General features: G+C 48.1%; 1 pseudogene across 1 annotated transcript in view; it reads right to left on the bottom strand.

Moving 5' to 3' along the window:
- LOC144602462 (protein kinase C and casein kinase II substrate protein 3-like) overlaps positions 1-11,931 on the bottom strand; it is a 49,841-nt pseudogene extending 37,910 nt beyond the window's left edge. Inside the window, exon 1 of the transcript XR_013548445.1 lies at positions 11,788-11,931. The product of XR_013548445.1 is annotated as a protein kinase C and casein kinase II substrate protein 3-like (transcript). The remainder of the gene's footprint in view (positions 1-11,787) is intronic.
- Positions 11,932-23,298: the final 11,367 nt, after the last annotated feature.

Here is a 23,298-nt window from a genome sequence, read left to right as displayed (position 1 = left end):
TGAAATACGTGCAGGCGAACTTCCATGATCAACAAACCTTTCCCCAAATGCTGTAAGCATTGCTAGATCCAGCTCTGGGGAATGAAGTGAAGCAAATGGACACATATCAATGGAAATACACTTGGAGTGCAGTAAACCACTGGATCACAAGATTTAGTTTAATGAATAAGAGATAGTAGTCATGTAAAATAGAATTTCTTAATTGGAAAGCAGCCAACTTCAGGGGCTTGAAGGGGATCTGGTCTGCATGAGGCACCACATAAATAACAAGCAAAACCGTAACAGAATACAGAGAGATCTTTAAAAAGAGGCACAGCTCCGGATTTGGAAAGTGAGAGAAGTCGGCAACCAAAATAAGCACTCTCTGGATGACAGAGAAGTTGATAAAACAAAAAAGTGGGGTGCACTTAAACTGAAGAATTTAAGTGCGAAGATAAATGCAATAAGCTGAAGTGTAAAATACAATAAGATGAGCAAAGAGAGAACACGAGAATAGGATGGCAGTTAATATCAAATGAAAAGCAATTCATAATCTTCATAATCATACTTTATTAGCCAAGTATGTTTTGCAACATACGAGGGATTTTACTTTCCAAAAAAAAGCAACAGAACACAAAATACATTTTGACATGAACATTCACCACAGTGACTCCTCCACATTCCTCAATGTGATGGAAGGCGAAAAAAAGTTCAATCTCTCCCTTCTTTGTCCTCCAGCGGTCGGAGGGCCTCTAACCTTCCGTTGACGGGACAATCTTGACTCCCGTAGCCGGCGGTGGGCCTTCCTTGCCGGGGTGATCAAGCTCCTGCATCGGGGGGGAATCTCAGCTCCCCCGTGCCAGGCGATCTACCCTGGGTCAGGGCTAGCGAACCTCGCGCGGCTTTGGAGCTTCCCGACGTCGAGCTCCTCGATGTTAAATTCCACATGCCGCGGTTGGAGCGTCGATCCCAGGCAAGGAATCGGCTCCGATGGTAAGTCCACGCCCCGTGATGGGGCTCAAAGTCAGTCCCGAGCAAGGCCTCCAGCTCCACAATGTTAGGCCGCAGAGCCTAACAGGAGATAATATCCGGAAAACACTCGCATCTCCGGCAAGGTAAGAGATTGAAAAAAGTTTCCCCCGCCCACCACCCACATAAAACAAACCAGAGAACATTAACACAAACTTTCTAAACACACTAAAAATAACAACAACAAAAAAGACGAAAAAGACAGACAATTTCTGTGAACTTATGAATGGTGGTGGTGAGCAATTTGGCATTTTGGCTTTCATCAGTCAGTTTGAGTATAGAAGTTGGGAGGTCATGTTGCAGTTGTATAAGATGTTGGTGAGACTGCATTTAGAATGTTATTTTCAGTTATGGGCACTATGTTATAGGAAAGATATTGTCAAACTTGAAAGGGTTCAGAAAAGATTTACGAGGATGTTGCCAGGACTAGAGGTTGTGTACTATAGGGAGAAGTTGAGTAGGCTGGGTCTCTATTCCATGGAGCGGAGGATGAGGGGAGATATTATAGAGGTATACAAAATCATGAGAGGAATAGATCGGGTAGATGCACAGAGTCTTTTGCCCAGAGTAGGGGAATCGAGGACCAGAGGTCATAGGTTTAAGGTGAAGGGGAAAAGATTTAATAGGAATCCGAGGGGTAACTTTTTCACACAAAGGGTGGTGAGTGAATGGAACAAGCTGCCAGAGGAGGAAGCTGAGACTGGGACTATCCCATTGTTTAAAAAACAGTTAGATATGTACACGGATAGGACAGGTTTGGAGAGATATGGACCAAGCGCAGGCAAGTAGGACTAGGGTAGTTGGGACATTGTTGGCCGGTGTGGGCGAGTTGGGCCAAAGGGCCTGTTTCCACACTGTATCACTCTATGACTCTATATGAAAGCTGGAAAAGAAAACAAAGAGCTGGCTGTGAATTGCAAAAAACCTGTGGGAGAACATTTTGAGATAGTATTTAGTAAAGCGATTGAGATCCTATATTTTGTGCTGGTAGAAAGTATAAAAAACAAGGTTACCTTGCAACTGTGCAAACTCCAGGTTAGGCAACAATTAGCTTAGATGTGCAGGTCCTTGACAGCATGCAGAAAAGATAATCCCAAATGGCCATAGTGATGAGATATTTCAGCCACACCATTAAACAGAAGATGGGGTTGTTTTCAGAGAAAATAAAATTGATAGCAGATTTGCACGATGTATATACAAGCAGTGTGTAGGAAAGAATTGCAGATGCTGGTTTGCACCGAAGAGAGACACAAAATGCTGGAGTAAATGTGGAGAGAAGGAATGGGTGACGTTTCGAGTCTGAAGTAGGGTCTCGACTCGAAATGTCACTCATTCCTTCTCTCCAGAGATGCTGCCTGTCCCGCTGAGTTACTCCAGCATTGTGTGTCAATATACAATCAGTACGGGTTTAGATGTGGTAAAGGGAGAGAAGATAATCTCATTAGCAGGTGGTTCAAGAGTGAGGAGGTGCAGATTTAAGGGGACTGAGAACGAGAGGCAAAATGTGAGAAAATCCTTTTATGCAGTGGTTATGATCTGGAATTCACTGGTGATAAAATTTCAAGTGTAGTAGTATTGGATAGTTATTCCAGGCATAGCCAAGCGAAAGAGCAGAGGAATGGGACAGAGTGGAACTATGGACAATAGACGCAGGAGGAGGCCATTCGGCCCTTCGAGCCAGCACCGCCATTCAATGTGATCATGGCTGATCATTCTCAATCAGTACCCTGTTCCTGCCTTCTCCCCATACCCCCTGACTCCGCTATCCTTAAGAGCTCTATCTAGCTCTCTCTTGAATGCATTCAGAGAATTGGCCTCCACTGCCTTCTGAGCCAGAGAATTCCAACTCTTCTGTGCCAGCCATTTCACGAGCAACTCCAACTCAATGACTCAGCCGAAGTGAATAAAACACAGAGCAGTCTTCATGTCAACAAACGCTCTCATTACACAATCTTCTCTGTCATAGCCTGGTCTATAATACGCATGTAGGACATTTTAGACTGTTGTAAACTGTTTTAAGTAAACAAGCTTTTACTGTGGCACTGCCATAATTTTAAATATTTACTGTCCGAAGATTCTGCAAAAGCCAAAGGTTTTGAAGGCAGTAGACCACACCCATTTCCTGTTCTGCACCACTTATCCTTGGCTTGACTTTCATTAACACTGGACCAATGCACAGAAAGTACGATAAACGTTTATAAAACACGGGTTGGGAAGTCAAGGAGATTGACTGGATTAATACCAAGTATGAGGGAATTCAGATAGGTTGAAAATGGAGAGACTGAGATTGTTCTCCTTACAGCAGAGATGATGAAGTGAGGCTTTAATGGAAATATCCAAGCTCAGGATAGGCAGAAGCCATTTCTCGTGGTATGAGGGTAACTGAAAAGAAGGCTTGGCACTCTGCACTAAGTTGTGATTTGATATGTTGATGTCTGAAAACATGATTCTGCACTGCAAGGGAGAAAATTAAGGGTGGAGGGAAAGTGCAGAGATTGTAATTAATTACGAGTTCTCATAAAAGTTGACACAGCCATAACGAGTTAAATGGCCTCTTCCTGTGCTGCGTTACTTGTGGTCATTTGAGACACAGCATGATTCATACGTTTGAGGTGAGAGGGGAACGATTCAATAGGAACCGGAGGGGCAACCTTTTCGCTCAGAGGGAATGTGGAAATGAGCTGCCAGAGGAGGTAATTTCGGCAGGTACCATAACAGCATTTAAACAGTTGCACAGGTACATGGATAGGAAATGTTTAGATGTATATGGGCCAAACATAGGCGGATGGGACTAGTGTAGCTGGGGCAGCTTGGTCGGCATGGGCAAGATGGGCCAAAGGGCCTGTTTTCGTGCTGTACGACTCTGTGTCAAAGAGAGAAGGGAGAGAGAGAGAGAGGGAGATGGCATTCGTTACACACACTTTTTTTTTTTAACACCTATTGATCTTTTTCACCATTATCCCTTTCACAAACAAGCTTTCTCCAGTCCTCCCAAGGTTGTATTCATCACACTCACGCATTCACTAATCTGCATTTCATGCAGAATTGACCCACTCACAACTGCAATCATTCAGATATAAATCCTGTGGCTCTACGCCAGGAATCCTCCTCCTTATTTACCCGCGACCAAAACTCAATTTCGAAGCCTCACTCATTCACACCCCTCCACGTATTGCTCTTCTATCTTGACCAGAGTGGTCATAGTTGTTTCCACGAGATCATGCAATGCGCACATAACTCAACTGCACACCATGTTCACCCGAGTAAAATCATCGTGCGTGCGTGCGTGCGGGCACACTGTGGGAAAGAGGCCTCAAGAGGGCAGTGCCAGTTACACGCAAACTACTGCCACCTCAGAGGACACATTACATTAGCTTCGAAGGGAATTCAGAGGTCCAGCTGACCAGTCCCTCAGTGCCATCCGCATCTCCAGTGGTTACTCTAGCTCATTCACACTGCCGGACACAGCTTAGGTAATTGTGACCTGGAGGAGTCCAGGAAGTTACAGGGAGAAGGGGGGGGGGGGGGGGGGTTGAGGGGAAGGGGAAGGGGGGGGGTTCAACCAGGTATCCATTAGAGCCATGAAGAGGAGTGAAGGTCATGTTTGGACGATGGTCTCAGAGTGGAGAGAAAATACAAGAGATGGAAGCTCAGATCATGGCTGATATTTGATCTTCACAGCATTTTCTGCACAATCCTGGTATCGCTTAATTTTCTCCATTCCAGAAATCTATCCATCTTTTTGATTGGAATTAATGACAGAGCTTCCATGGGTTTTTTGGGAGAGATTTCCAAAGATTTAGCACCGCCTGTGTGAAGGCATGGGACAATGGGAGAAGAGAGGAGATGGGATTTAGAGTGAGGGTCAGTTGGGGTGGGGCGTGAGAATGGTCGAGTGTGGGTGCTGGGGTCTGCCCACTGCCACCGATGACCAACTGTGGAATTGAGACATTTGTGTCTCAAGAGAGCTAGATAGAGCTCTTAAAGATAGCGGAGTCAGGGGGTATGGGGAGACGGCAGGAACGGGGTACTGATTGAGAATGATCAGCCATGATCACATTGAATGGCGGTGCTGACTCGAAGGGCCAAATGGCCTCCTCCTGCACCTATTGTCTACCGGTTGTGGCAATCATTGGATTAGGGTGAATTCACGGCACGAGATACCATTAGCCCTATTGCGCCTGTGCTGGTCAAAAAAGGATTACCCAACTTCATCACTCCTCCCAGCATCAGGTCTGTAATCAGCATTTCACGCCTCTTCAAATAGGAACCCAAGTGCTGTGCAAATGTGATGGAGGTTCTGCCTCTCCCCACCTTCCAGGTAGCGAGTTCCAGACTCTCATCATCCTCTGAATGAATATTTCTACTAATTATTTCAATACTATGACACTAACCTTTCTGTTAAGGTTGATAGGAATAAGTAGAAAAGGCCTAGCTCAGACCAAATTTTATACACATCAATTTAAAAAAAGCACCCGATATACCTGTTTATAACCACTTTATTTACCCGAGTTTATGAACTGCATACAGTTAAACTCACACCGGTCCTTGCACTTATTGCATTCTCTCAAACCTTGTAACATCTTGTAACAACATGCATTACTTCAGTTCAGGATTAAGTGCCATTTAGCTACTTTTCTACTCAATTGACCCGACTCGACCCTCTACTTGTCTTTACAAGCAGTCTAATTAGTGCGAGTGAAATAGATGAACCGTCAAGGTGATGGGACAGCGATGGGGGAAAGAGGGGGCAGTGATAGCGGTCACAAAAAGCAGCAGCAAGCAGTTGGGTCTTGCATTGAGCGAGCAAGGCAGGGGTGGGCAGAGGCTCTGCTGCAGGACCCAGACTGACACAGGATCAGCAGAGGCTCTGCTGCAGGACCCAGACTGACACAGGATCAGCAGAGGCTCTGCTGCAGGACCCAGACTGACACAGGATCAGCAGAGGCTCTGCTGCAGGACCCAGACGGACACAGGATCAGCAGAGGACAAAAATACTGGAGATAACGAAGACAGCAAATAAAATGTAGCCTCAGACAACAGCCTTCAATACTCCTCCCCCAACCTCACACCCCACAAGAGTAGTGAAAATCAGTTACTACCTATAGTGTTTACACTCCTCAAAGGATGCTCTTCTTGTCCATCTATTGAAGAATGCTCATCGGATCTCCAGAGCTCCTACAATCAATGCCGGGCATAGTTCTTCGCATTCCTCCCTTCCCACCCCACAACAATTCAGCAAATCTGCTCTCAGCGTTGTTTTGCCGAGCAGCTGCTGGCTGGTGCCCACACACACACAGCAGTGGCTACGAGTGGTGAATGGGTCCTCTGTGCAAAGGCACCGCATGCAAAGAGACAGCGGCCATCTGTTGCACACTCCACCAAGCCGCAGCATAAAAGACTACTTGTTCTCAGGCTGGCCTTGTACGGCAGGGGAACTCCACCCTCAATCACGTCCAGGGGAAGCAGTCGAGTGCAGCAATCAGATTGAAAACGCACTCCTCCTCCTCCTCCACCCGGTGCTTGCAAGCACGCCCTCTCTCCCTTTACTTCTCCCATCACCATTTCTCTCCTTCATTCCTCTTGTCAGTGCCCACTCCGTTCCCTTCTTGCAGACAAGCAAGCACTTCCCTCCCTTGCACAAGCACATTAACTCCCCTCTTTCCCTGCCATTCACAACCACACTCTTTCCTTTCCTCCCCCCCCCCCCCCCCCCTTCACTCTTCTCCTCACCCCCGCTGCATGTTAACATTGACTTGCCCTCCTTTCCCAATCCCTCTCTCACTCCCCCCTCTCTAACTCCAGGTCCCACAGGTCGGCCGACTTGGGGCTACTCACTATCCCGCGGTCTAGGCTTAAGCTCAGGGGTGACCGCGCTTTTGCGGTTGCAGCTCCTAGACTGTGGAACAGCATCCCTCTCCCCATCAGAACTGCCCCCTCCATCGACTCCTTTAAGTCCAGGCTCAAAACCTATTTCTACTCCCTAGCGTTTGAGGCTCATTGAGGAGGTGCTGTGAACTGTTTGCGTGCTACTGTATGTTTCATTTTTTTCCTTAGTACCTAATCAGATGTACAGCACTTTGGTCAACGTGGGTTGTTTTTAAATGTGCTATACAAATAAAATTGACTTGACTTGACTTGACTTCCCTTCACAAGCACATATCTCCTTTTCCCCGGAACATTTGTAGGTATTCTGTCTGTCTCCCTCCAAATTGTATGTGTAGACAGACACAAAGCGTCTCTTGCATGCATTTCCTCTGTCCCTTCTCCCCCTCTCTTGAGCACACTCTCAGCTTTTCTTCTGCACGTACAATCCCTTCTCTCTCTCACACAGCATACGTTCGTCTGCATCATTCCCCTCGAGTGTACACTACCAAATTTCTGCTTCTCCCCTTCCTATCATTCAAATGTGCAGCAGCATCTCCCTCCATCGCTTTGCACGTACACCCCTCCCCTCCATTGCAGTCGTATCCGCTTCATTCATCCCCTTCACATGCACTCCTTTTCTTCTTTCCTTCCCCTACGATATGTTCCTTTCATCTCACCTGCATGCTCCCTCCCTGTTTCTTGTGTGCTCAGTCCCTTTCTTCTTTCTACCATTCTCTCCCTTTCTCTCTTCTACCCATTTTCTAGTGTGAACACACCCCTCTCTCTCCCGTTCCCTTTCAAGCTCATTGTTTGCACATTCCCATCCTGGACTGCCCACACCCCACCAGTGCACATCCTTCCCCCTCTTCACACCTCTGACCATCACCAATACATCCCTCTCTTCAGTAATGCATCCTTCTCTTCACCAATGCATCCTTCTCTTCACCAATGCATCCTTCTCTTCACCAATGCATCCCTCTTCACCAATGCATCCCTCTCTTCACCAATGCATCATTCTCTTCACCAATGCATCCCTCTCTTCACCAATGCATCCTTCTCTTCACCAATGCATCCTTCTCTTCACCAATGCATCCTTCTCTTCACCAATGCATCCTTCTCTTCACCAATGCATCCTTCACCAATGCATCCTTCTCTTCACCAATCCATCTCTATCTTAGTCCCTCCGTGTTCTTGGAGTCCACTACTGTGCTCCCTCTGTGTCCTCCCACTTTCCTTCCCTTTGGCCAAACTCGCCCTTCATCTACTCCCTCATTTTCTCACAGCAGTAACTCTCTTTTCACTGTACCTCAGTATACGTGCCAAAAAAACTAAATTCAACCTCATGCAGACACGATCTCCATCCCTTTACAAACACACACCTGCTCATCTAGCATGCAGGGATCACATATAAGACAAAACAGGCTGATGGTGGTTGGGAGATGAGAGTTGATCACTTCGGTTACTGTGAGGGAGATGATGACTCAGGATGCCACCAGGATGTTAGGTGTGCTGCCTTGCCAGGTATCTTGCAACAAATGGCCGATTTCATCTCCTACAAAAAACAAATTGCTGGAGGTATTCAATAGGTCAGGCAGCATCCGAGGAGGGAAATGAACAGATGACATTTCGGGTCAAAATCAAGATGAAGGATCCTGACCCAAAATGGTGTCTATCATTTCTTTCCAAAGGTGCTCCCTGATCCGCTGAGTTCCCGCAGCAGTTTTTTTGCTCAAGATTCTGACAATCTTTCATGTCTCTAGATTTAACTACCTGCATGACATTTATGAACTAAAACAGTTTTTTTTTTTTACAGGTGAGCAGTTTTCGTGGCCATTGCTGGACCAGTTATCGCTGTTTCCAAATTCCAGAATGTTAACAGCATTTAAATTCCACAGCCACCAACCCAGACCCCCTTCCCCTCCTGCATCTGCTGCCTCTACTTCTTTATATACACCCGCTCTCCCTCCTTCCCCATCTCATGCTCTCACTCCCCCTCCCTCCTCCACACAATCATGTGCACTTGCTCTCCTCTGCCCTCCCCCACGTTGTGTGCACCCACTCCCTTCCTTCCGAGTGAGCATGCATGTCCTTTCCGCCTCACTCCTCTCCCATGTTCGCCTGCATTTCCTTTCCTCCTTCCCTGCCTGGGCTCGTCTTCTCGAGTGCTTCTTCCCCGTCACATTTGCCATCTACTCTCCTTCCTTCCAACATGCACCACCCCACCCCCCCCTTACACCTGGATGTGCATTTCCTGCTTTCCTTTGTATGTGTGCACCCCTTCTGCCCGCCAGGTCTTCATACCAGGGCCGTCTTAACGCATGGGCCTGATGGACACTTGCCCGGGGGCCCAGGAGCATAGGGGCCCCATGCTGATCTGTGTATGTTAAGTGACTTGCAATAAATAAATATTACTTTAAAAATGTAGGTTCAATAAGTGCTTTTTTCGCAACATTTTCGGTCACCAAGTGATTCTCACAGCGATCTGTAAGTGCTTTTCGCAACAATGTAGCACCCTAAGTCCATCGCTAAGTGCTTTTCGGTAAGTGCTTTTCGCCGGCACGACAGGGGGGGGGGGGGGGGCTGGTAGGGAAAGGGGGGTGGGGGAGAGTGACGGTAGGGGCCCCAGTACACTGCTTTGCCCGGGGGCCCATAATGCTGTAAAAACGGCCCTGCTTCATACGCAAACATACCCTCTCACCCTCTGTTCCAGTTTGTGTACATCCCTTTCCCCTCTGCTTGTCTTCCTCCTTTCCCTTGTGCACATGCATTCTGCCTCTCTTCAGCCTTACTCCTCACCCGCCCTCTTTTTCGTTCTCGGTCACTTTGCCTGCTCACTCCCAACTTTCCCTTGTGTTTTGTCTCGTCTCCTTGATTTCAGGAAGTTGCCAGTCTGACCATCAGTCATTGGGCACAGGTCTTGTGGGGTGGGGTTAGTCGGTAATAGACAGAAAGGTCCGGCAGACACCAAGCTAGCCAGCAGATACAACGTAGCGGACAAGGTTAAAGATGTCAGCGGTGTGCCGGGTGTTGTTATGGCACAAACCAGGGGAGGGGAAGGTTGTTGGGAGATGAGAGTTGATCACTTTGGCTATTGTGCAGGAGAGAACTCAGGACACCACCAGGACGTTAGGTGTGCTGCCTTGCCAGGTATCCTGCAGTAAATGAAGTATAACTTTACAACATACTGGGAAGATCCAGCTATTTTAATACATGGCTGGGATCAAAATGGAGATCCCAACCGCACAATGAAATAACTGGATCTGAAGTACTGTCAGCGATTGGAAAGTAAATTAAACAAGACCGTACATACTGTGAGAAATAATGTTATCAAAGGATCTGATCCAGGACTGACTTAATGCCATATTCAATTGTGACTTAAAGGAAGGAATGTAATTAAGTTACTGAGTAACATTACTCTATGTACTTTGGCTTTCACTAAGAGTCTGGTTTACCTAGAATATCTGACATATTGTATATTTATTTGGTGTGTTGCTGCATCAAATGCACCCGTAAACGCTGTAACCATAATTTCATAATTCCAGTCCCGCTGCATTTGACAATTGAACACTTGAACTCTTGAGATAAATGAGTAAAACTGTGGCCAAGCTAGAGAACAATCACAACAACAAAAAGTCAATAATTCTCCAAATCATTCCACCCACGGCATTCGTTCCCCTTCATTGTCCCAAATCCCTCGATCGATCTTCCTCACTAACACCGTCCCCACTCCTTCCCACAATTGTTCCAAAGCGCGGAATCCCAAACCTCCACTCGCAGGTCCGCCATTCCCAATTCCTGCCCGCAACATTGCTTCCTCAACCCTCCCTCACAACCTCTAGTTGTCCTTTCCCACTACCGCCACTACTCCACCTCAGTCCCAGAGCACAAATCCCCTCCGTCTCTGACCCCGTCCTCTCCCAATAACCTCACCCCCTCTCACAACAACCTCCCTCCCTAACTCACCCCCTCACACACCAACCTCCCCCTCTCTCACAACAACCTCCCCTTCTCACACCAACCTCCCCCCCTAACTCACTCTCCCCCTCGCACAACAACCTCCCTCTCCAACTTACAACAACCTCCCCCCTCCCTCACACCAACTTCTCCCTCACAACAACCTTCCCCCTCTCACACCAACCTCCCCCTCTCTCACACCAACCTTCCCCTTCTCACACCAACCCCCCCCTCTCACAACACCCTCCCCCCTCTCATACCAACCTCCCCCTCTCACAACAACCTTCCCCTCTCACACCAACCTCTCCCCCCTCTCACACCAACCTCCCCCTCTCTCACACCAACCTTCCCCTTCTCACACCAACCCCCCCTCTCACAACACCCTCCCCCCTCTCATACCAACCTCCCCCCTCTCACAACAACCTCCCCTCTCACTCCAACCTCCCCCTCTCCCACAACCTCCCCCCTCTCACACCAACCTTCCCCCTCTCACACCAACCTCCCCCTCTCACACCAACCTCCCCCCTCTCACAACAACCTTCCCCCTCTCACAACAACCTCCCTCCCCCCCTCTCCCACAACCTCCCCCTCTCTCACACCAACCTACCCCCTCTCACAACAACCTTCCCCCTCACAACAACCTCCCTCCCCAACTCACTCCCTCTCACACAACAACCTCTCTCCCTAACTGCCCCCTCTCCCACAACCTTCCCCCCCCCCTCCCCTCTCACAACAACCTCACTCTCCGCTGCAAACAGTAACTAAACTTCAAAGGCATGTTCTGTGTTCCGCCGCGGAGCGACCAGAAGGCGTCAAATACGTCGCACAAACCCCCGTGGGTAGTCGGCGCCCCGCTGCCCTTATCACCGATCTACACTAGGTTGCTGAGCGACAACTCTCTCACTCTCACTCTCCCTTCCTTCTCCTACCCACTCGCTCGCACAATCTCGGACTCACCGCTCCTTGTTCCTCGCACGGCCTCGCAAACCCGTTCAAGCTCAGGTGACCCATGAGTCACTCTCAGCTGGTCCGGCAGTGTTTAACCCTTTCACCCAGGGTCGCCAGTAAATTGCTCCCAGCCTCTCTCTCTGCTGGTCCCAGTAGTTAACCCTTTCATCTAAGAGGTGACCAGTGATTTCACTCTCTGCCCCTCTGCTGGTCACAGAGCATTTTTAACCTTTTCATTCAGGGTGACCAGGGAATAACTCTGCTGGTATCCAATTATTTTAACCCTTTCACCCAGGATGACCAGGAATCACTCTCAGCCCATCCATATAGATCCTGCACTGTTGAACCCTTTCAGCCTGTGACTGTGTTGTCAGCTCCAGCATGTCAATAACGATAATCTTTTATTTCAATTTTTAGGCATTTTTGACCAGCCCATTGCCCATTCCTATTCGTGCATGAGAAGGTGGTGGTGAGCAGCGATTAATCTTCCAATGAAGATACAATACTCCCCAGAACTATAGACAGACACAAAAAGCTGCAGTAACTCAGCGGGTCAGACAGTATCTCTGGAGAGAAGGAATAGGTGACGTTTCGGGTCGGGACCCTTCTTAACCCTGATGCTTTTTCTCACCCCAATAAATCATGGTTTCCTCACCCAAGCTACTTCCTCTATAGTGTAGTTGACACTTCTGCCTTGTCTAAGAGATGCTGATATAAACCAGGGGCATAGATTTGAAGTGATTTCTAGAAATATTAGGGAGGAGTTGAGGACAAAGGTTTTCATCTGAAGAGTCTGAAATTCATTGCCGAGAGGGTAGAGACAAAATTTCTCATTTAAACATGATTCGAACTATGGAAATTGAAGGATGTGGGGAACTGGAACAGAAGAGGATTTGTGGCTTCGCACAGCTCAGCCATGACTATATTGTACGAGGGCACAGGCTCAAGGGACCAGATAATGTATTTCTGCTATTTTCTTGTGCGATGTAGGTACAATCCAAGTGCTGAAAGGCAGGATTAGGTTGGGTTGTTCCTTCAACCAACATGGTTGCTCTAACCTGATACATAATCAGTGCCCAAATTTCTCAGTGCATTCACAGGGAAACTACAAGGAATTGATGCCCAGTGTGTGTGCAATTCCACCTGGTGGGTCATGTGGAGTCACAGCAGAGAATATCTTAGGATGATTCAAGACTCTTGCATTCATGCCAGTGGTTCACAAGCTCACATGTTATAGGAGTAGAATTAGGCCATTCGGCCCATTGAGTCTACTCCGCCATTCAATCATGGCTGTTCTCTGCCTCCTAATCCCATTTTCCTGCCTTCTCTCAATAACCCCTGACACCCATTCTAATCAAGAATTTGTCTATCTCTGCCTTAAAAATATCCACTGACTTGGTTCTCAGAAATGATTGATATTACAATGTGGTCCTTCCTGTAGTTCAAATTACTGCAGGCCAGTCAACCTAAGTATTGGAAACTATTTGAAAGGATAGTATAACATCATCATCAAAATACCCCCAGGTTATCAAACACAGACAGTGTGGATTTGTCAAGGGAAGGTCACTTCTGATTAACCCAGTTCAATTTTGTTTTAGGAGGCAACAGGGATGGTTAGTTGCAGTATCTCATCAGATTTAGTTCGTGGATTGTAGGAAAGTTTAGTTTAATTTAATCAGACCGAGAGTCAGGGGGGAGGGAAACGAGAGATATAGACAGTGATAGAGAGAGATAGAAAACAAATGAATGAAAGGTATGCAAAAAGTAACAATGATAAAGGAAACAGGCCATTGTTAGCTGTGGGCTAGGTGAAAACGAGTTACAGACAATGAAACAACACGATGAAAGTGAAACTAGTACAACGGGTGGGGGAGGGACGGAGAGAGAGGGGATGCAAGGTTTTCTTGAAGTTAGAGAAATCAAAATTCATACCGCTGGGTTGTAAGCTGCCCAAGGGAAATATGACCATGTTGGGTAGGATGCTCCTACCATATATTCCCAGGTCAGGATATGACTTGGTGGGGAATTCCAGGTGGTGGTTTCCATGTACCCTTGTGACATTTGGTGCACGGGGTTCTGGGTTTGGGAAGTTCTGAAACAGTAGCCTAGGCCACTGGCTACAAAGTATTATTTAGAAAAAGCACTGCAAACTTACACCACTCTAATAGCAGCTCCCAAACCCGTGAACTCCACCACCAAAAAAGACACATTGCAGTTATTTTGCACTGGTGGTGGTGGGAATACAAGTTTAGAGTGATGAATGGAGCACTTAATAAGTTGTATAAGAAGATAACTGCAGATGCTGGTACAAATCGAAGGTATTTATTCACAAAATGCTGGAGTAACTCAGCAGGTCAGGCAGCATCTCGGGAGAGACGGAATGGGTGACGTTTCGGGTCGAGACTCTTCTTCAGACTGATGTCAGGGGGGCGGGACAAAGGAAGGATATAGGTGGAGACAGGAAGATAGAGGGAGATCTGGGAAGGAGGAGGGGACGGGAGGGACAGAGGAACTATCTAAAGTTGGAGAAGTCGATGTTCATACCACTGGGCTGCAAACTGCTGTTCCTCCAATTTCCGGTGGGCCTCACTATGGCACTGGAGGAGGCCCATGACAGAAAGGTCAGACTGGGAATGGGAGGGGGAGTTGAAGTGCTCGGCCACCGGGAGATCAGTTTGGTTAATGCGGACCGAGCGCAGGTGTTCAGCGAAGCGGTCGCCGAGCCTGCGCTTGGTTTCGCCGATGTAAATAAGTTGACATCTAGAGCAGCGGGTGCAATAGATGAGGTTGGAGGAGCCTCCAACTTAATAGGTTGGTTGCTTTGTTCTGCAAAGAGATGCTTTGAATCAGATGAGTAGAGAGCTTTACAACAAACTACTGGCTATATATCTAGTAGATAGTCAAAAGGCTTTTGGTGTCAGTAATTGAGAAATCTACCACACGATACCCATCCTCTGACCTCTGTTGCAGCTACAGCATTTATCTGGCTGATGCAGTTGAGTTTCTGCTCACTGGTGACCTTCACGTAGTTGACGATGGAGGACATGGTGATGATAATGGCTCAGAGTATTCCCCCTAGTGGTTTAACTCTCTTACTGGAGATGGTTATTGCAGTACATCAGTCCAAATGTGAAAATAGTCCAGATTGTACCACATCCATTTCTGAAGATATGTGAATGGAATCAAACACTGCTCAATCATAAGTGAATATCTCCACTTCTGACCTTGTGATGGAAGAAAGGTCTTCGGTGAAGCAGTGGTTCAGCAGGTGGTTGGATCTAAGCCACTATACTGGGGAAATCTGTCAGAGATGTTCTGGGGCTGGAATGATAGACCTCTAATCACCATTTTCCTCTGTGAATGATGACTCCAACAATTGAAGTGCTTTCCCCTTGATGTCAAAGGCAGTCGCACTCGCCTCACCTGTCGAATACAGCAATTCTGGACTAATCTGGGGTCATAGGTAGGAGTTGGCTGCGCCTAACGGCTGCGGCTCTCTGGCAGTCTGTTGTCTTTTTTTCTTTTTTTTTGTTTGTGTCGGTGTTGGGATGGTTTTTGTTTCTGTTTTTGGCTGTGTATGTGTGGTGGGGGTGTGTGGTGGGGGTGTGGGGTGGGGTGTGGGGTGGGGTGGGGGGGTGGGGCGGGGGGAAACCTTTATTTTATTAGGTCTCTTCCCCGGGGCGCGGCTCGGCTGCGGGCCTTAACATTGCCGGCGCAGCTCGGCTGCGGGACGTTTCAGTGCCCGGTGCGGCTCGGCGGCGGGCCTTAACATTGCCGGCGCAGCTCGGCCGCGGGACGTTTCAGTGCCCGGTGCGGCTCGGCCGCTGGACTTAACATCGCCCGGTGTGGCCGCGGGACGTTTCAGTGCCCGGTGCGGCTCGGCCGCGGGACGTTTCAATGCCCGGTGCGGCTTGGCCGCTGGACTTAACATCGCCCGGTGTGGCCGCGGGACGTTTCAGTGCCCGGCGCGGCTTGGCCGCTGGACTTAACATCGTCAGCGCTGTTCGGCCGCGGGACGTTTCAGTGCCCGGTGCGGCTCGGCCGTTGGACTTAACATCGCCCGGTGTGGCCGCGGGACGTTTCGGTGCCCGGGGCGGCTCGGCCGGGGGGCCTTCCATCCCCTTGCGGGGGCTGTGCGTGTCGTTTGCCTCGGTAGGGGTCGAGCTGCCTGTCCGTGGGTGCGGGGGGAAGAGAGGGGAAGTTTTGTTGCCTCCATCACAGTGAGGGGGTGTTTGGAGTCACTGTGATGGATGTTTGTGTTGGGGTCGGGTGTCCTGTGTTCTTTTCTTTTTGCTGTATTTTGTGTGACTGCTGAAATTTCGCTCGGTGTTGTGCCGAGTGACAATAAAGTGTTGTTATGTTATGTTAGACAATAGACAATAGACAATAGGTGCAGGAGTAGGCCATTCAGCCCTTCGAGCCAGCACCGCCATTCAATGCGATCATGGCTGATCACTATCAATCAGTACCCCGTTCCTGCCTTCTCCCCATACCCCCTCACTCCGCTATCCTTAAGAGCTCTATCCAGCTCTCTCTTGAAAGCATCCAACGAACTGGCCTCCACTGCCTTCTGAGGCAGAGAATTCCACACCTTCACCACCCTCTGACTGAAAAAGTTCTTCCTCATCTCCGTTCTAAATGGCCTACCCCTTATTCTCAAACTGTGGCCCCTTGTTCTGGACTCCCCCAACATTGGGAACATGTTATCTGCCTCTAATGTGTCCAATCCCCTAATTATCTTATATGTTTCAATAAGATCCCCCCTCATCCTTCTAAATTCCAGTGTATACAAGCCCAATCGCTCCAGCCTTTCAACATACGACAGTCCCGCCATTCCGGGAATTAATCTAGTGAACCTACGCTGCACGCCCTCCATAGCAAGAATATCCTTCCTCAAATTTGGAGACCAAAACTGCACACAGTACTCCAGGTGCGGTCTCACCAGGGCCCGGTACAACTGTAGAAGGACCTCTTTGCTCCTATACTCAACTCCTCTTGTTACGAAGGCCAACATTCCATTGGCTTTCTTCACTGCCTGCTGAACCTGCATGCTTCCTTTCATTGACTGATGCACTAGGACACCCAGATCTCGTTGAACTCCCCCTCCTCCTAACTTGACACCATTCAGATAATAATCTGCCTTTCTATTCTTACTTCCAAAGTGAATAACCTCACACTTATCTACATTAAACTGCATCTGCCATGTATCCGCCCACTCACACAACCTGTCCAGGTCACCCTGCAGCCTTATTGCATCTTCCTCACAATTCACACTACCCCCCAACTTAGTATCATCTGCAAATTTGCTAATGGTACTTTTAATCCCTCCGTCTAAGTCATTAATGTATATCGTAAATAGCTGGGGTCCCAGCACCGAACCTTGCGGTACCCCACTGGTCACTACCTGCCATTCCGAAAGGGACCCATTTATCCCCACTCTTTGCTTTCTGTCTGTTAACCAATTTTCTATCCATGTCAGTACCCTACCCCCAATACCATGTGCCCTAATTTTGCCCACTAATCTCCTATGTGGGACCTTGTCGAAGGCTTTCTGAAAGTCGAGGTACACCACATCCACTGACTCTCCCTTGTCAATTTTCCTAGTTACATCCTCAAAAAATTCCAGTAGATTTGTCAAGCATGATTTCCCCTTCGTAAATCCATGCTGACTCGGAACGATCCCGTTACTGCTATCCAAATGCTCAGCAATTTCGTCTTTTATAATTGACTCCAGCATTTTCCCCACCACTGATGTCAGACTAACTGGTCTATAATTACCCGTTTTCTCTCTCCCTCCTTTCTTAAAAAGTGGGATAACATTTGCTATCCTCCAATCCACAGGAACTGATCCTGAATCTATAGAACATTGAAAAATGATCTCCAATGCTTCCACTATTTCTAGAGCCACCTCCTTAAGTACTCTGGGATGCAGACCATCAGGCCCTGGGGATTTATCAGCCTTCAGTCCCATCAGTCTACCCAAAACCATTTCCTGCCTAATGTGGATTTCCTTCAGTTCCTCCATCACCCTAGGTTCTCCAGCCCCTAGAACATTTGGGAGATTGTGTGTATCTTCCTCAGTGAAGACAGATCCAAAGTAACGGTTTAACTCGTCTGCCATTTCTTTGTTCCCCATAATAAATTCCCCTGCTTCTGTCTTCAAGGGACCCACATTTGCCTTGACTATTTTTTTCCTCTTCACGTACCTAAAAAAACTTTTGCTATCCTCCTTTATATTATTGGCTAGTTTACCCTCGTACCTCATCTTTTCTCCTCGTATTGCCTTTTTAGTTAACTTTTGTTGCTCTTTAAAAGAGTCCCAATCCTCTGTCTTCCCACTCTTCTTTGCTATGTTATACTTCCTCTCCTTAATTTTTATGCTGTCCCTGACTTCCCTTGTCAGCCACAGGTGTCTCTTACTCCCCTTAGAGTCTTTCCACCTCTTTGGAATAAATTGATCCTGCAACCTCTGCATTATTCCCAGGAATACCTGCCATTGCTGTTCTACCGTCTTCCCTGCTAGGGCCTCCTTCCAATCAATTTTGGCCAGCTCCCGCCTCATGCCTCTGTAATCCCCTTTGCTATACTGTAATACCGACACTTCCGATTTTCCCTTCTGCCTTTCCATTTGCAGAGTAAAACTTATCATGTTGTGATCACTGCCTCCTAATGGCTCTTTTACCTCTAGTCCCCTTATCAGATCAGGATCATTACACAACACTAAATCCAGAATTGCCTTCTCCCTGGTAGGCTCCAGTACAAGCTGTTCTAAGAATCCATCTCGAAGGCACTCTACAAACTCTCTTTCCTGGGGTCCATTTCCAACCTGATTTTCCCAGTCTACCTGCATGTTGAAATCTCCCATAACCACCGTAGCATTACATTTTTGACACGCCAATTTTATCTCCTGATTTAACTTGCACCCTAAGTCGAGGCTACTGTTTGGGGGCCTATAGATAACTCCCATTAGGGTCTTTTTACCCTTACAATTTCTCATTTCTATCCATACTGATTCAACATCTCCTGATTCTATGTCACCCCTTGCAAGGGAATGAATATCATTCCTTACCATCAGAGCAACCCCACCCCCTCTGCCCACCTGTCTGTCTTTTCTATACGTTGTGTACCCCTGAATATTCAGTTCCCAGCCCTGGTCCTCTTGTAGCCATGTCTCAGTGATCCCTACAACATCATACTTGCCCATGACTAACTGAGCCTCAAGCTCATCCACTTTATTTTTTATACTACGCGCATTTAAGTACAACATGTTATGTTATGTTATGTTATAGACGGACGTTCGATAAGTGTAGCAGGGCTCACAATCTACCATCACCTACAAGTTGAAACCAGGAAGTATAAGTGGTAATGTTGCATTGTTTATGGATGACCTCAATGCCTTTTATGCATGTTTTGAAACGGAGAATGAAACATTAAACAAATATCTCTAAACTACAAGAGCCTCACAGCTCCTGATAACATTGTGATCTCAGTCTCTGAGGCTAAAAGTCAGAGTATCCCTAAAGAAGATGAATCCATATAAGGCATCCTGTCCATACGGTGTACCTGGCAAGTGCTAAAGACCTGTGCGGACCAACAGACTGGAGTATTCAAAAACATCTTCAACCTCTCCCTTCTGCAGTCTATGGTTCCAACCAGCTTCAAAAGGGTATCTATTGTACCAATGCTCAAGAAGAGCACTTTGATCTGCTTCGATGATGACCGTCCGGTAGTATTTTCATCCTCCGTAATTAAATAATTCGAAAAGTTATTTACAGATGCTATCTCACTGGCTCTTCTTTCTGCTTTGGACCATCTGGATAACAAGAACACATATGTCAGGTTGTTGTTAATCAACTACAATTCTGCATTAATCACGATCATCCCCTCCAAACTCATCACCAAAATCCTAATGAGTTGAAAGTGAAAGCGGGATAGAAGGCCCAAGTTCTTTCATACCCTTCCTTTCAACTCATTAGGGTGTAGGACATTTGAAGGGAGCGTAGCCAACAGAACCAACTGGAATTTAAAAGGCATGCACAAACCAGGGCCTCATTGAATGGAAGGGATTATGGATCCAAATGAAATACCAGGGACTGCAGATGCTGTAATTTGGGGCAAAACACAAGTGCTGGAGTCACTACAAACTTCCACCCTGCCCCCAAATTCAGTGGGATCATCTCCAACACCTCTCTCTCTTTCCTTGATCTCTTTGACTCCATCAGAAGGGACATACTACCGACTGATGTCTACACAAACCTAATGACTCCCACAGTTATGTGGACTACGCTTCCTCCTACCCTACATTTTGCAAAGACACTATCCCCTATTCTCAATTCCCCCGTTTCTGCACAACTGCTTGCAAGATGTGCCTCTCCATTCAAGGACATTTGAGATGTCCTTTTAGTAAACATGGTTTCCCCCTGAACGTCCATAGTAAAGATGAGGGAGTGGGGGCCTGGAAAATGGAAGTAATTGAAGAGACGAAGGGCATATGAGGTGTCTTGGGCATAGGTCGGGAGGGATTGGACATGGGGGCATATATTAGATTTGTGGTGTAGTAAAGAAGATGGAGTGGGGGCCTGGAAAACAGGTAATTGAAGAGACGAAGAGTGTGTGAGGTGTCTTGGACATAGGTCGGGCAGGATCGTTCAATCACTCTACACCTCCATCCTTATCTCTCCGTTTCTTCCTCGACCACAGAACCATCCAATTTCCCTCTACCAACACTCTCCTCCGCCTAGCGGAGCTGGTCCTTGCTCTCAACAACTTCTCCTTCGACTCCTCCCACTTCCTCAAAATCCAAGGTGTAGCTATGGGCACTCGAATGGCCCCATCTGTGCCTGCCTCTTTGTAGGGTACATCAAATAATCCCTGTTTCAGGCCTACACTGACCATATCCCCGAACTCTATCTCCGACTGCATTGGGGCTACTTCTTGCACCCATGCAGAATTCATGGACTTACATACTTCACTACCAATTTCCATCCTGCACTCAAATTAGCTTGGACAAATTAACTTGGACTGACATCTCCCTTCTGTTTCTTGATCTCACCGTCTCCATCACAGGAGATAGACTATCGACTGACCCAATAAACCTACTGACTTCCACAGCTATCTAGACTACACTTCTTCTCACCCTGCTTCCCCTACTCCCAATTCCTCCGTCTACACCACATCTGCACCCAAGATGAAGTGTTCCATTAGCAGGATATCCAAGATATCCTCATTTTTTAAGGAACAGGAGTTCCTCTCTTCCATCATAGATGAGGCACTCATACAGATTTCTTCGGTACTCCGCAACTCTGCTCTTGTTCCCTCTCCTCTCAGTCGCAACAGAGTACCCCTAGATCCCACCAGCCGTCGCATTCAACATATAATCCTCCGACATTTCCACCACCTCCAATGGGATCCCACCAATAACCGCAACTTCCCATCCCTACCCTTCTGGCTTTCTGCAGAGACTGTTCCCTCTGCAACTCACTGGTTAACTCATCCCGAAACCACCCCCTCTTCAGGTACTTTCCCTGCAACCAAAGGAGATGCAACACCGGTCCCTATACCTCATTCCTCAATTCCATCCAAGGATCCCTACAGTCCTTTTAGGTGAGGCAGAGGTTCACTTGCACCTCCTCCTACATCTACTATTTCCGCTGTTCCAGATGTGGACTCCAAAAAATCGGCAACACCAAGCGCAGGCTCAGCGATCATTTCGCTGAACACCTCTGCTCAGTCCACCTTGGCCTACGTGATCTGCAGATTGCTAAACACTTTAACACCCCCTCCCATTCCCACACTGACCTTTCTGTCCTGGGACTCCTCCAGTGCGTGGAGGACCAGCGCAAATCAGAGGAACAACATCTCATATTTCATTTGGGCAACTTAGTATGGCCAGCAGTATGAATTGATATCTTGAACTTCAAGTATCCCTTGCATATCCCCTCTTTCTGTAACTCCCCCACCTTAGTTCTCCAACTAGTTTCACTGTCCTGATTAATTTTACTGTTTGTATGCCTCCCTGTCACCTTCCACTCAGCCAACAATGAACCATTCCACATTTCCTCACACCTTAATTTTCTATATATATCTAGTTTCCCTCTCCCCTGACTCTCAGTCTGATGAAGGGTCCGACTCGAAATGTCACCCATTCCTTCTGCTGCCTGACCCGCTGAGAAACTCCATCATTTCGTGTTTATCTTCGGTGTAAAGCAGCATCTGCAGTTCCTTCCTACACCTATAAGAACTGAGGCTGAGCTCCATCGCTCCACCTGTTGCCAAGGCAAGGGTAGGTTCCGCATGTCTTGTTTCGCAGCCCACCCGGTCGCCAGGGGCTTGGCCTGGTTGCTATGGACAGGTGTCAGACATCAGGGGCGGGTCTAGAATGCAAGGGGCGGGTCTAGGATGCTTGGGGCGGGTCTAGGTTGCTAGGGGCGGGTTTAGGTTGCTTGGGGCGGGTCTAGGTTGCTCGGGGCGGGTCTCGGTTGCTATGGACAGGTGTCAGTCATCAGGGGTGGGTCTAGGATGCTTGGGGCGGGTCTAAGTTGCTCGAGGTGGGTCCATGTTGCTAGGGGCGAGTTTAGGCTGCTTGGGGCGTGTCAAGGGTGCTCGGGGGGGGGGGGGTTTAGGTTGTTAGAGGCGGGTCTAGCTTGCTAGGGGAGGGTCTAGCTAGGGGAAGGTCTAGCTTGTTAGGAGCGGGTCTAGGTTGCTAGGGGCGGGTCTAGGTTGCTAGGAGCGGGTCTAAGTTGCTAGGGGCGGGTGTAGGTTGCTCGGGGCGGATCTAAGTTGCTAGGGGCCGGTCTAGGTTGCTAGGGGCCGGACTAGGTTGCTAGGGTCGGGTCTAGGTTGCTAGGGGCCGCTCAAGGTTGCTAGGGGCGGGTCTACGTTGCTATGGACAGGTGTCAGTCATCAGGGGTGGGTTTAGGTTGCTTGGAGCGGGTCTCGGTTGCTATGGGGCGGATCCATGTTGCTGGGGCGGGTCTAGGTTGCTGGGGGCGGGTCTAGGTTGCTAGAGGCGGGTCTAGGTTGCCAGGCGCGGGTCTAGCTTGCCAGGGGCGGGTCTAGGTTACTAGGGGCGGGTCTAGGTTACTAGGGGCGGGTCTAGGTTGCTAGGGGCGGATCTAGGTTGCTCGGGGCGGGTCTATGTTGCTAGGTATTTATTCACAAAGTGCTGGAGTAACTCAGCAGGTCGGGCAGCATCTCGGGAGAGAAGGAATGGGTGACGTTTCGGGTCGAGACCCTTCTTCAAACCCTTCTCGACCCGAAACGTCACCCATTTCTTCTCTCCCGAGATCAAGTCAAGTCAAATTTATTTGTCACATACACATACTCGATGTGCAGTGAAATGAAAGTGGCAATGCCTGCGGGTTGTGCACAAAAACCCGACCTGCTGAGTTACTCCAGCACTTTGTGAATAAATACCTTCGATTTGTACCAGCATCTGCAGTTATTTTCTTATACTCTAGGTTGCTTGGGGCGGGTCGATGTTGCTAGGGGCGGGTCTTGGTTGCTAGGGGCGGGTCTAGG

This window comes from Rhinoraja longicauda, chromosome 18 (genome assembly GCF_053455715.1).
Source record: "Rhinoraja longicauda isolate Sanriku21f chromosome 18, sRhiLon1.1, whole genome shotgun sequence".
Taxonomy (NCBI): Eukaryota; Metazoa; Chordata; class Chondrichthyes; order Rajiformes; family Arhynchobatidae; genus Rhinoraja; species Rhinoraja longicauda.
This window is presented reverse-complemented; position numbering and strand designations above follow the sequence as displayed.